This window comes from Aotus nancymaae, unplaced genomic scaffold (assembly GCF_030222135.1).
Source record: "Aotus nancymaae isolate 86718 unplaced genomic scaffold, 86718_ANA_hifiasm-v0.15.2.pri h1tg000020l, whole genome shotgun sequence".
Classification (NCBI taxonomy): Eukaryota; Metazoa; Chordata; class Mammalia; order Primates; family Aotidae; genus Aotus; species Aotus nancymaae.
Genome location: NW_026988432.1, coordinates 53,572,498 through 53,586,737, shown reverse-complemented (window position 1 = coordinate 53,586,737; position 14,240 = coordinate 53,572,498). Strand labels below are relative to the sequence as shown.

General features: G+C 46.7%; 1 protein-coding gene across 1 annotated transcript in view; it reads left to right on the top strand.

Annotated features, from left to right (window-relative positions):
* The window catches only part of CABLES1 (Cdk5 and Abl enzyme substrate 1), a 132,008-nt gene that overhangs the window by 64,487 nt on the left and 53,281 nt on the right, over nucleotides 1-14,240 (top strand). The gene's annotated exons all lie outside the window — the stretch shown is intronic.

The window sequence follows — 14,240 nt, the reverse complement described above, 5'->3', positions numbered from 1 at the left end:
AACAAACTGAGTTTTTCAGAGCACACGAAAGGATTTTTATAGAAACCTTTGAATAGAAAGACAGTTGAGTTTTGGGGCGGTTCCTGTTTGTTTTTCTGTTTTGTTGGTTTTGTTTTCATTTTTCACCACCGTGTGCTCTGGTCAATAAATGCCTTCCCAGGTCTGCACCTGAACTTAGTTGGGTCCTGGTTTTGACTCTGTTTAGGAGAGTAGAATCAGGACTTCACTGGCAGATTCTTCCTCAGTGCTGATCCGATTCCTGGGCCTGCCAACATCTGGAGTATGTGTTTCTCCAGATCTTCAGTTGCTCGTTTGGGAAGCACTGTTAAATAAAACTGGTTGAAATTTATATAACCATGATATTAAAACCTTCCAGACAACAGGTAGGTCAGAATCTCTGGTGCCAGCATGCTCATGATTGAATAGCTAAGTCCATTCATCTCAGCCCCAATGGTGTGTGGGGACAGAGTCCAAGACCTCTGGGTTCCTTGATGCTCTGTAACCCTTGGGGGCAGTTGCTCCCCACTGACTTGAATAGGTGAGTTAGAGACGCCATCCAGAGCTGAGGTCCGGCTGCAGAGACTCTCTTGTTTGATCTTCTAATTTATAGAAGACCATATGGGCCCCACTAATACTCTCTAATCCATACAAAATGAAAATTGCTAAAAAGTCTTTTAGTCAGACTCATTAAGGCCCAGCATGACTGTAAGCTGGTGGTGTAAAGTACCCTGTACAGCCTGTATAAAAACACACAACAATTACAGTTTTTACAGGCTTGTTATCTTGAAGTTTATGCCTGTTTTTAAAGCCTTATAAGGACAGGGAACATTATTTCATAACAATTGCAGTGGTTTCAGAATAGCAAAACTGAGCTTTCCCAGTGATTTTTACATCGTCAGTATCTGTTCATATTTTAAATACAGTGCTTTCAGTTTAAATTTACCGAGTTGTTATTTGTGAAATCGAATATTCTGAATTTCTCTTTCTCTCACCCTTATTTTCGCTGATACTTACGAATTATTGTGCTTTATTTAACCACTGCTGTTGTCTTCTTTTGAGGCTTTTACTTACAGAATACAGAGCTTACTCATGCCATTTTAGAATAATTATTTAGCGTTGATTTACATTTGTGTTTTTGTTCATGATCTCTTTAGCCATAAAATAAATGCAGAAGACCTTTAATTTCTCAATGAAATCAATGCCAAAGCCAAAGGAATGGGTCAAGCTAATAGTGTTCCCACCTCTGATGCCAGCTGTCAGGACACAAAGTCAGATAATTACCCCAGCATGGTTAGGCAGTGAGAGGATGCAGTTCATAAAAGACTTGGATTAATGAGATTTCCGAAGAACATTACGGAGCCACCTTCCCCAGCACACTCTTGGCCTAGGAGAACATAAACAACAGAGCTCGCAATTGCTGGCAGTTTTGCTGGGGAGTTTTCAAGGGGAGCCAAGAAGATTCTTAGCTTATCTGAACATCTGAGAACTGGAATTTAGGGCAGGAAAGAGAGCTCTAGTGTCTATGTGGGAACTGCAGGCTGTGGGCTAAGGCAATGGCTGGGCGTATGCCCAGGTGAGAGCTGGTTTTCCTGTGCAAAGGGCAGATGAAAGGGCTGGCAGGAGGGACTGGCCCTCCCACTTGAGGTTTATTAGCAAGGAGGGATTGTCCTTAGATAGATGAAAGCGAGAGCCTGGGAGGAAGCCAGGAAGAAAATACGATATTAAGGTGACAGAAGGAAATTGTAGTCAAGAGCTAATGAATGGGAGGATGTGGCCCAGCCTTTCGAGAGAGGAATGCAGACGGAAGCTCTGCCCCACAGCAGCTGGGCAGCACGAGCAAAATCTCCTGCTGGAGGCAGCAGGGGCACTGGGTGAGCTCAGTTCCTAAAATGATGAGTAGGAGGGGTCCTGGTCGTGATCTCAGAGAAAGGGACCCACATGCTGGTTTCGGGGTCTCCCATCCCTCCACCTCAGGAAAGGGAGGTGAGTGTGCAGCACCTGCACAGTCCCCAAGGCCCCTGCAGGCCCCCTCCCAGTCTGTGCAGTCACAGTCACATCTGCGCATCGGGCTGTCTCTGGCTCCTGAGTCTCCTTGGGGCCCCTGACAAGCACAGTCTGCAGGCCAAACCTGCGGCTCATTTTCTCTTCTGGCCCTGAAAACCCTGGCATGGAGGCTCCCATGTCCCTAGACCTACTGACCGTGTGATAGAGGCCCCAGTACTGAGGAGGGTTTGTATTTCTTGTCTCAGCAAAGACCAGAGTGCAGTTCAGGAAATGAGCAGGGAGTCTCTGTTGTGAGACTCAGGTCTGACCTAACCAAGGGTTTCCAGCACATTTTGAGACAGAAAGGGGAAAACATGCTTTTAAAACTGAGAACCAGATATAATAAAAGACAATACTTGTGGCATTGAAAAAACAAAACAACTCAAGTATACCTCATGATCAGTATCAGAGTAGCTGCTTAGAAGTAAACTTTGGGGCCTGAGACGGCTCCATGGTCCTCCTGTGACATAGGACAACGAATCCCAGCTGGCATGCAAAGTGGAAGTGAACGCCTTCAGCAGAAGCACATGGTTGTGCTGGAGGATGGAGTTTGCCTTCTGTTAAAACTCTGTTCATCCATCTGGCATCTGAATTCCGTGAGGCTGGCATTGGGACCTTCTAGAGGGCTTGGTGTGCGATTATAGTGAGGAGAAGCCAAGCTGAGGCTGCTTTGGGGTCATGCTGCATATCGCTGGGCCAGATGGAGGCTAAGAAGGTCAGTTCCCGACAGATCACAGACCAGGCCAGATGGAGCGGAGGGAACATCCGTGCCGCTGCTAGGACCAGAGCGTGGCAGGAGCTGTTGGCTGGCCCTGCTGGTGTTTCATCTCCTAGCAGGTAGGGGAAGCCATGAGGGAAGCTGCTCTCAGTTCCGAATCTTCCTTAACACAAAAGGCAGGCCAGACCTCAGGGCCTGGAGGAAAGTCACGTTGGATTTCATAGCTGGAAAAGAAAGCAGTGCTTCACTGGATTTTAGGAGCACAGTCACACAAAGTTTAGACTAAGAAGTAGATTCTTCTGGCTTGGACCATATTTCCAGAAGAGATGATAAGGTGATAATAGATGCCTTGATCGAGTGCTTGCTGGATGCTAGGCTCTAAGTGTTTAACATGCTTTGTTTCAGGCAAGGCAGGATGGCTCATGCCTGTAATCCCAGGACTTTGGGAGGCTAAGTCAACTGGATCGCTTGAGCTCAGAAGTTCAAGACCAGCATGAGCAGCATGGTGAAACCCTGTCTCTACAAAAATTACAAAAATATCCAGGCATGGTGGCACTGGACTGTGGTCCTAGCTATTAGGGAGGCTGAGGTGGGAGGATTGCTTGAGTCCAGGGGATGGAGGCTGCAGTGAGCCAAGATCACACCACTATACTCTAGCCTGGGCAACAGAGCAAGACCCTGTATCAAAAACAAACGAACAAAACCCACCACCAAAACCCCAAAATACAAACATGCTTTGTTTCATTATTTCAAAATTTAGTAGGTGTTCATCAAATAAATGAGTAGAGATCCTTTTAAATGAGTTTGTCTTCAGGACTAGATCTCGAGGAATGAAAAGAATTTACAAATAATCCTTGAAACAGCCTTCTGAGTAGAGCATTACTGTCTTGTGGCAGGCAGAGTAACGGCCCTCAGAGATGTCCACGCCCCATCCCCAGGACCTGGGACTGTGTTAGGTTACATGGCAAAGGGGAACTAAGGCGCAAATGAGCTGACCTTTACATGGGAGTTTACCCCAGATTATTCAGGTGGCCCCAGTCTAATTACAGAGCCCTTAAAAGTAGAAGAAAGGGGCAGGATTTTGAGTGTCAGAGTGATGCAATAGGAGGAAGACTCCTCCGGCTTTGCTGGCTTTGAAGGTGAAGGATGGAGCAATAAACCAAGAAGTGCAAGCAGCCGCTAAGAGTCTGGAAAAGGCAAGAAAGCCAATTCGTCCTGCAGCCTCCTGTGAGAACCAGCTCTGCTAACACCTCGATTTTAGCTCCATGAGTCCCATTTCCAAGTCCGAGCTCCAGAATTGTAAGACAATGTGTGTGTGTTGTTTTACGCCACTAACTTTGTGGCATTTTATTCTGCAGCTGTAAGAAACTAAAGCACTCCTGATCCCAGTTTACAGATGAGGAACCCGGAGCGCACGGCTAGAGAGTGGGAAGTAGAATTCACATCTAGCCAGCAGATTGCAACGTTCATTCTCCTCCATTGACTATAATGATGGGAGTTAAAATCCGAATGCAGTAAGACAGTTTTTGAGAAAGTTGACAGAATTTGAGAAAATTCTCCCTTGCATTCTGAGTTTTAAAAAGTCATTCGCTAAAGGCCAAGGGTTAATTTTTAAAATGGCTTAAGCAAATTTGCAAGAATGGGGTGAGGGAGACTAATGTCTGGATGAACCAAAGATTGTTAAAAAAAAATAAAATTGGAACCATCATACACTGCTGATGGAATACAAAATGGTAGACGCTGTGGGGAAGTTTGGTGGTTCTTCAAAAAGTCAAACAAAATTACCATACAATTAATTAATTGCTAGTTGTAAGTAATTACCCAGCAATTAATTGCTAGTTGTATACCCAGAAGAATTGAAATAGGTATTCAAACAGATGTTTATAGACCAATGCAGTGTTATTCACAATAGCTAAAAGGTGAAAACAACCCCAGTGTCTCATCAGCAAATGCATGGATAGACCATGTGCTGTATCCATACAGTGGAATAATATTCAGCCATGAAAAGGAATGAAGTACTGGTATATACCACAGTCTGGATGAATCTTGAAAATAAGCCGAGTGAAATGAGCCAGTCACAAAAGGTCAAATGTCATATGACTCCATTTATATGAAATATTCAGAATAGTCCATAGAGACAGAAAGTAGGTAAGAGGTTTCCAGGGGTTAGGGCAAGAGGGAATTATTGCTTAATGAGTACAGATTTTCTATGGGGGTGATGGAAATGTTTTGGAAATACATAGTGATGATGGTTCCCCAACATTGTGCATGTACTTAATGACACTGAATTGCACACTAAGTGGCATTTTATGTTTTTATATATGTATGTATATATATATGAATTTATATATATATTTACATGTAAATATATGTATTTACATGTGTATATATATATATTTCCCCCAACAATAAAATAAAACACCAGTAATATCCATAGGCTGCTACTATCAAGACCATGTTCAGAAGCGGAAAGGAAAGACTGGCAAACTTCTTGGGGTGATGGTATGGGGTCAGCAGGTGTCAGCTGCTGGCCTGCTTTTAGCTTCCTTACCAAGTAGAACCGGAAGTGTAGACTCTAAACAAAGCCACAAGCCAGTCATACAGTAGGCACTCAGCAAGTGTTTGTTGAATAAAAGAGGCCTCTTAAGTGAGTTTTAGTCACCAGGACTAGATCCTGGAGAATGGAAAGAATTTGGAAATACAAATGATTTTTAAAGTTCCATGGAGAATGAATGAAATTCTATGTCTGATGCCAGGCAAAAGTTACCTTAAAGTAGAAAAAAAAAAGCGTGAGGGTGATGGGAGAGGGTAGATTCTAATCATGGACTGGCAAGCCTAGAGCTGATGGTGAGCAGAGTTTGAGAACAAATGGTTTGTGTGGAGGTTGCTAGCAGTCAACATGAGTTCACTAAGAAAAAGTCATGTCGCATCAGCTTTGATTCCTCATTGATGGAATAACTTGGTTAGTAAAGTGAGGAACTGCCATGGACATTACATTTCTAGATTGCAGCAAAATGTCAGGCTATTCCTCACTATCTCACGTCCCAGTGGATAGAGCGGTGAGAAGGGCTGGGTGATTGTGAAGCTGGAGTTTCTACAGGTGGCTGAAATTTGTCAGTGACCATCATCAGCCTGAGGGCAAGTTTGAGTAGAACAGCAAGTGATATTCCCACCAGCATTTTCTCCTGCAGTGCAGACCAGTGATTGGAGTAAAAGTCCAGAAGCCTCGTTGTCAGCCATGCGGAAAACTAAAAGGGAGAGCAGAAGCAGGAAGGAGCGTTACAGATAAGAACCACGATCCAGATACTTCATTCTCTGGAAATGCCAGAGCTAGTCCACCGAGATTAAACTGAGCAAGGATAAATGTAATTCAGGTGGACTATTGATGATAGCACAGGATAGAGACTTTTTAGTGCACGTGAAAAGTATCTTGGCATTTAGAAGGACAGCATGTTCCACCCCAGGCTAACAATGCAATGCCAATACAGAGGGAGCTAATTCAGCTTGTCCTGATGGAAGGCTAGTATCACTGAAGACTGGTGTCGCCTTTGCACCCACCCAGGACAGGTCCCATCTGTGGCATTACCATCAGTGTGCATGTCATGTCATAGGAAGCTAGATGTGTATTAGGATGGTCCCCCAGCAGTGGACTCTGTGGAAGGAGTCGTGATGAACCTTGAAAATAAGCCGAGTGAAATAAGCCGGTCACAAAAGGTTAAATGTCATATGATTCTATTTATATGAAATATCCAGAATAGTCTATAGAGACAGAAAGTAGATAAGAGGTTACCAGGGGTTAGGGGAAGAGGGAATTATTGCTTAACGACTATGCGCATAGAAGATGCCCAATGATAAGGCAGTTCCTTAACTGCAGGACCTGTGTCCTGAGCCTACCCCACTCATGCTTGCTGGCACCTGCTCTGTGACTATTGGGATGTATCTGTGAATAAAACAGGATACATCCTAGTAGGGAGGGAAGTGATGATAAACGTGCCATCATAAAAGTGATGAGATGATGTGCCATGGAGAGAGACGGAGGCAGCCGGGGGTGGGGAAGGGCATGCCGGGGTGATGGGGAGACCTGGGAGTGGAGGGCTGAGGGAGCCAGCCTTGGGGCTATCCCAGTGGTGAAGAATGCTCGCCCTGAAGGAACAGCAATCGTGGAGACACTGAGGCGGAACGTCCAGGGTGTGTTTGAGGAACTGAAGGAGAGCTGGCATGGTGGAGCTGAGCGAGAGCAAGGAAGGAAAGCCAGATGAGCTCTGCGAAGCCGGTGGTGACTGAGGAGGTCCGTCTGGTTGTGAGCAAGGTGGGAACCATGCAGCATGCTGAGCAGAGGTGCGAGTGATCCGACTCGCCTTGGAACACGGTCATTCTGGGTGATCCAAAGTCAGGAGTGGGCATTGCACTTTGTTTTGGTAACCTTATCTTTTCTATGGAAAATTAGAGGGTGGGTGGGTATTATCTTCTAAAAGAGTTCATTTTGGTATGAAGTTCAAAAGCAACTCAAGATCTTTTTGAAAAACTGGTCACAAATATATGAGCAAGCCTTTTGTCAAGGAACAGAGGTGGCTGGCGACCCCTGCCACAGTGTCTGGAATGGGCCTTTGAACCCCCCGCTGAGGAGGGCAGTTGGCAAGTGGAAGCTGCTGCATATTATAAGAGGAGAGCTGGTCACCATGGGCTCTAACCTGCATCTTCACTGAGAACCCTACTATGTGCTGCAGAGCAGAAGCTAAATAGAAGTGAAGACAAATCTCAGTTCCCAGCCATTAGATACACCTTGAAGATGACAAACATTTACACAGCCTCACTTATGGCTGGCCAGGAAGGACTGACTCATCAGAAGGACAGCGGGGATTCTGAGCATAAGGACTGGAGACACCCAGTGGCTTTTGTGGCATTTATGCCTAGTGACCCTCACGGTCCTGTTAAGAAAAGACCTTTCCTCTCAGTGCTCCCAGTTCTTGAGAGTCGTGAACCTGTGTCTTGAAGAGCGATACAGCCCTCATTTCACGTGGGTGTCTCGTCCCTCTGTCACGTGCCTGTGTGGGCTTTTACTGAGTGTCCTTTTGAAGTCATCTGGGTGTTGAGTGTTGGCATAGCACGCAGGGGTGGCTTCACATGCTCTGGAAGTGCTGCCTCCTGGGTCTGCTTCAGTAATCCTCTCATTGTGAACAGGTAGAGAAATATCCCCGGGAGTGAGTTGACTCAGTTATCTCCTCCCTTGGGAGGAATTTTCAAAGAGATGTAAAAGGATTTGAGATGGGAGTGGATACAAGAACTGAGCCAGAGTGTTTTTTCTTTAAAGTATGAACTCAGTAGGACGACGTTAAAAAAAAAAAAAAAAAAAAGACGTAAAAGGCTTCAGCACCCTTTACCTGCTTTTTAGAGGAAGGTGGTGAAAGTACAGTGACTGAAGTCAAGCTGGGGCCTTTCCTTGTCGCACCAAAATATTTTGGAGGGAAAAAGGGGTTGGGTCATAACTAAATTAAGACCTTGTTTGTGATCTCATCAGTTCCAAGCTGTCAGCCTAATTTAGTTTGACAAGGAAGTGGCATGTTTCAAAAAATAAAACGGCTCGTTACCAGCCCCAGACTGGCCTTTTTGAAAGAAGAAAAATGTCATTGCTTTTTCTGCCTGAATTGAATCCATCCAGTTTGACAGAAGTCAAGCATCTTCTGTGAGTCAAGCAACACTGACCCTTTCCTGAGCAGGCTATTTTTTCCTCTGGGAGATTGTGTTTTTTTGTGAAAAGGCTGGCACCTGCCATCCCCTCCATGGCAGAAGGCGGCAGGAAGCATCTTTATTCTTATCGTCATCAGTGTTTATGATGAGGTCTTAACAAAACCCCCGTCTAGGGGGACAGGGAGGGGACTGCCTGAAGAAGCCTCCAGGACTCCCCAGACGTCACTGGGGCTCCGATTCCAGGCTCTTCCTTCACTGAAATGGCCCCCAGAGCTGCTCACAAGTCTGATGGACCATTGCATTTCCTTGGCTTCATTCTCCTAGCACTAAGTGGCAGGATGGAGGAGAGGAGCTGGCATGCAGGGCGGTCACTCAGCAACAAGAATGCTGGTGCCCAGTTCCCAGCGGTGTGCTGGGTCACACATGCACCGGGTTTTATTATTCATGCCTCTTTAAACAGCATGAAGGTGAGGCTGGCTTCTTCTGTAGTGCTGCACGAGGCTTTTGAGAGAAATGATTTTCAATCAAAAGCAGCTGTGCTCAGTGCCACACGCTTGGGTACATGTTTGTGGCTGAAAAGCTCAAAGCCCACGGGTACTTGTTACTGCTTTTCCACCAGTTTGATTTGAAGAAATAAAAGCAGTCATAGAGGAAAGATACAAGGGTTGGAAATCGTTTCTGATTGGACAGAACCTTCCCTCGGTGGTTATATTAGTCTGTTCTCACACTGCTGATAAAGACACACCTGAGACTGAGTAATTTATAAAGAAAAAGAGGTTTAATGGATTCACAGTTCCACAGGGCTGGGGAGGCCTCACAATCATGTTGGAAGGCAAAGGCACATCTTATATAGCATCAGGCAAGAGAGAATGACAGCTAAGCAAAAGGGGTTTCCCGTTATAAAACTATCAGATCTCATGAGACTTATTCACCACCGTGAGAACAGTATTGGGGAAACCACCCCATGATTGAATTATCTCCCACCAGGTCCCTCCCACAACACATGAGAATTATGGGAGCTACAATTCAAGATGAGATTTGGGTGGGGACACAGCCAAACCATGTCGGTGGTTCTGTTTTAATCTTCTGCTTGGCCTGGGAGCCCAGAGGAGACGTCAGTTCTTGGTCTCCACCATTGGTCTGCAGCACTTTGAGAAGAAAACAGTAATTACAGCTAGCGGATGACTGTTGGACCACAGTTCAGGATGCAGCTACTGGGCTGTTCTGGCTGAGCAGGAGGGGAGGAGATCCCAAAAGGACTTCCTGACTTCTTTTTTTTTTTTTTTTGAGATGTTGTCTCCCTCTGTCACCCAGGCTGGAGTACAGTGGCATGATCTTGGCTCACTGCAACCTCCGTCTCCTGGGTTCAAGTGATTCTTCTGCTTCAGCCTCCCCAGTAGCTGGGATTACAGGCGCCTGCCACCATGCCCAGCTGATTTTTGTATTTTTAGTAGAGATGGAGTTTCACCATGTTGGCCAGGCTGGTCTTGAATTCCTGACCTCAGGTGATCCTCCCAGCTCGGCCTCCCAAAGTGGGATCACAGGCTTGAGCCGCTGTGCCTGGCTGGACATTCTCATTCCTGTGACACCAAACTCCTCTTGTTTTCCCCTTACCTTAACCTCCAAAATTCCTGTGTTGAGGGCCTAACTCCCCGTACCTCAGAATGTGACTTTATTTGAAACAGTTGTAGTAGATATAATTCACTAAGATGAGGTTATACTGGAGTAGGGCGGGCCCTAATCAATGCGACTGATATCCTTCTAGAAAGAGGAAATTGAAGTCAGGCGTCATGGCTCATGTCTATATTCCCAGCAATTTGGGAGGCCGAGGTGGGAGGATCACTTGAGCCCAGGAGTTTAAGGCAGCAGAGAGCTATGATCATGCCACTGCCCTCCAGTCTGAGTGACAGAGCATAAGCCCCAGTCTCTTAAAGGGAGAACTGGCTGGATGCAGCGGCTTACACCTGTAATCCCAGCACTTTGGGAGGCTGAGGTGGGTGAATCATGAGGTCAGGAGTTCGAGACCAGCCTGGCCAAGATGGTGAAACCCTGCCTCTACTAAAAATGCAAAAAAAATTAGCCAGGTGTGGAGACTGAGGTAAGAGAATCGCTTGAACCCGGGAGGCAGAGGTTGCAGTGAGCTGAGATCGTGCCACAGTACTCTAGCCTGGGCGACAGAGCGAGACTCCGTCTCCAAAAAAAAGAAAGAAAGAAAGGGAGAACTGGGGCACAGACAGAGAGGCACATGGGGAGAATGCTGTGTGCAGATTGGAGTGATGCTGCCACCAGTAGCCAGGAGACAGGCCTGGAGCAGACCCTTCCCCAGTGCCTTCAGAAGGGATCATGGGCCTGCCAACACCTTGATCTTGGACTTCTGGCCTCCAGAACTGTGAGACGATACAATTCTGTTGTTTAAGCCACCCAGTTTGTGCTGCTCTGACTTGGTGAGCTTTGCTGCCTGTCTGACGATGCCTGCCTTCCTCACTGCCCACCTTCCTCCCCAGCCCATCCCAGCCTTTCCTCACTCCCCACCCCACTCCACTCCTGTCAGTGTTCCTCCATGCCATGGCTGTGATCCCCACCTTCAGCTGGGGAATCCCAAGCCCTGACTTCCTCACAGGGCTCAGGAGGCCTTTTTCCAGCTGGCTTCACAGTTTGACTACTGCTTCTCTCCCATGTCACCTTCAGCTATGCTGAATTATTCACAGTAATCGCTTGGTTAGGGGAAAAGGTTAGTAAATGCCGAAGGAAATGCCCACAGAAATCTACACAGCTTAGATGTCATGCTTAGACATCGTGCTCGCATGATGGTCCATTCTGCAGCTTTTCATGCCATGCCTTTCCTTTGTGTGGGGGTCCACAGATCAGAGTGTCTGTGGCATCAACTTCCTTATGTCCTCATTGTCCCCACCTATTCCTGACGTGTCCACATTGGACTTCTCGAAAGTGGCCCAAGAATCTAAGTGCAAAATCTGTTTGGATTCTTGCAGTTTTTTTCCTAATCTTTTATAGTCTTGCTCATACCTACTTCAACTGCAATTTTTTTTTCAGTGACTTGCCTTGTGTGATTATTTTTTAAGGCATCTGGTATTAAACAAAAAATTGAGACAGCATTTCTCTTTATTTTCCACATTCTTTAGAGTTTGTGCACACTTTTTTTGTTTTTTTGAGACAAGGTCTTGCTCTGTCACCCAGGAATGCAGTGGCATAATCATAGCCCACTGCAGACTTGAATCCTGGGCTCAAGCAATCCTCCCACCTCAGCCTCTTAAGTAGCTGGGACTACAGGCGTGTGCCACCACACCCAGCTAATTTTTTGATTTTTAATAGAGACAGGGTCTCACTATATTGCCCAGGCTGGTCTCAAACTCCTGAGTTCAAGTGATCTCCCACCTTGGCTTCCCAAAGTTCTGGGATTACAGGTGTGAGGCATTTCCTTTGGCATTTACTAACATTTTCTCCTAAGCAGTGCACAGTCTTTAATAAACAAGTGTAAATATAAATAATAGTACAACTGACATAAACAGGATTGGCCCATATATAAGTGACTCTTAGTAAGTGTACAACGCGATGGGGGTTGGTGGCGAACAGCCTACCAGCCTGAGGTTTGTGTGTGTCAGGGGTGTCGGTCAAAGGGGTGTACAGAGGGAAGTGGAAACGCTGGTGAGTCAGGCATGTGGAGGTCTGTGAACTTTGATTATTCACTCAGTTCCTTGAATAGGCTGAATGTGCTTTCTCCCAAACTTGACTCATGCCAGTTTTCCCGACAGCGTATCTTCTCACTGTGGATTGGTTGTCACTTATCCCTGTGGTCTCAGCTTAGTTATCAGCTGCTCCAGGAAGCCCACCTTGCCTCCTTTAAGGGGGATTATTCTTCCTGTGTGCTTAGTAGCGCCCCCAACTTCCCATCAGAGAACTTACACCTCTGCCTGGATGTATCTCCCAACCACCCCTAAGCTTTGCAAGGAGGGAGCTCTTAGCTGGGCCATTCATCATCAGGTCCCCGGCACCTAGTACAATGTCTGGCATGGAGTAAGTGCTCAGAAAATATTTGTGTAAGGGAAGGGGGAGGAAAGGAAGATTATATAACTTGTTTATCAGAAATTTGCCACTCTCTAGATTGTAGGATAAGGGTGCCTCCTTAGCAGATGGCGAGGCCTGTCCTGCTGCGTCCTGCAGTGATCTTAGTGGCCATGGAAGTCAGTGGTGGAGGTGGCAGTGACAGTCATGAAGAGAAGACTAATGCCTCCACCAGTAACAGCACCACCATGTGCTATTTGTGGGCAACTTAGCACAGATCCTCAGATATATCAGACCATTTAACTCATGCCCCCAGTTCCCTGGCTCCAGACGCCCTGTGCAACTCCCCACTTCACAGGGCTAAGCCTGCTTCCCTTCCTCCTGTTCCCACCTGTTGGAATCCCACACTGCCTTCTCCTCTGCCACCTCCAGCACTTTCAGGCTTCTTGTTCTAGTGCCCTCGTGTCCACGGGGCCCCTTTTCTTCCCAGCTCCTGCCCTGGAATAGCGTCTCCTTCCCACTCCAGGTAGAAAGGAACAGATCGCTCTGTGAAGAGTGTTCTTGGAGCCTCTACCAACTCTCCGCTTCGCCCTTGTACTCAGATGAGGCACATCCAACAGTGAGGGGAGTCGTTCCTAAGGAGGAAAAGCGTCCTTTTAGTTTGTGGGAAGCAAGGACACATTAGCAAAGGAGCATTTAAATAGAGTAAACAAGAACATTTTGTTGGTGGTGGTGGTGTTTTCATTCAACTCTCATTATACCATTGCCAGCCCTTCAGAAAAGACGGAAAGGGGTCAAATCCTCTTCTTCCAACTTTTAATAAAGTATTGTGAGAGGAGGAAGGAATGGCTGTGGGAAAGGGGACAGAGAGGAGCTGGTAAGAGAACGGGTTTTCCAGATTTCATAATATTCATTTGTCTCCTGACACTGGTCTTCACGGCTTCACTGTTTCTGTGCATAGCGCTCATAGTGTGGTGTGCAGAGGACCTGCTGAGCCGGGATGTGTGGCCCAGAGCCATGCCAAGGAGAGCTATGTCCCTTTCCAGGGCTACCCTACCAGGTGCCACAAACTGGGTGATTAAGACAGTAACAAGGGGTTCTCTCCCTGTTCTGGAGACTCGTGTTCCCTCTGAGCTCCAGGGGAAGAAGAATCAGCTCTCAACTCTTCCCAGCTTCTGGGGGGTGCCAGCAAGCCTTGGTGTCCTTGGCTTATAGCTGCGTCACTCCTGTCTCTGTCTCCGCCGTCGCGTGAGCTTCTTCCCTCCGTGCATGTCTAGGTGTCTCCAAATCTCTTGCCCCTTGTAAGGACACCAGTCATTGGATCGAAGGCCCTCTCTGACCCAGCAGGACCTCATCCTCACTTGATAACATCTGCAAAGACGCTGCAGCAATCCCTCCTTATCCACAGTCAACCACATGGTATGAAAATATTAAATGGAAAACTCCAGAAACAATTCATGAGTGCTCAGTTGCATGCCATTCTGAGTAGCGTGGTGAAATCTCTCACCGTCCCACTCTGTCTGATCTGGGACGTGAGTCAGCCCTTGGTCCAGCGTATCTACATTGTCTCACCACCTGCCCTATATGATGTGATTGCGAAGGAAAAAGCACAGTACATACAGGCTTCAGTGCTTTCCGGGGTTTCAGACCTCCCCGGGGGGTTTTAGAACACATCCCTTGTGGATAAAGGGGGAGCACAGTTGAACCTACAACATAAGCTTTTTAGGCGTATTCTGTCTTGCTTCCTGGACGTGGAGGGAAAGAGCCACAG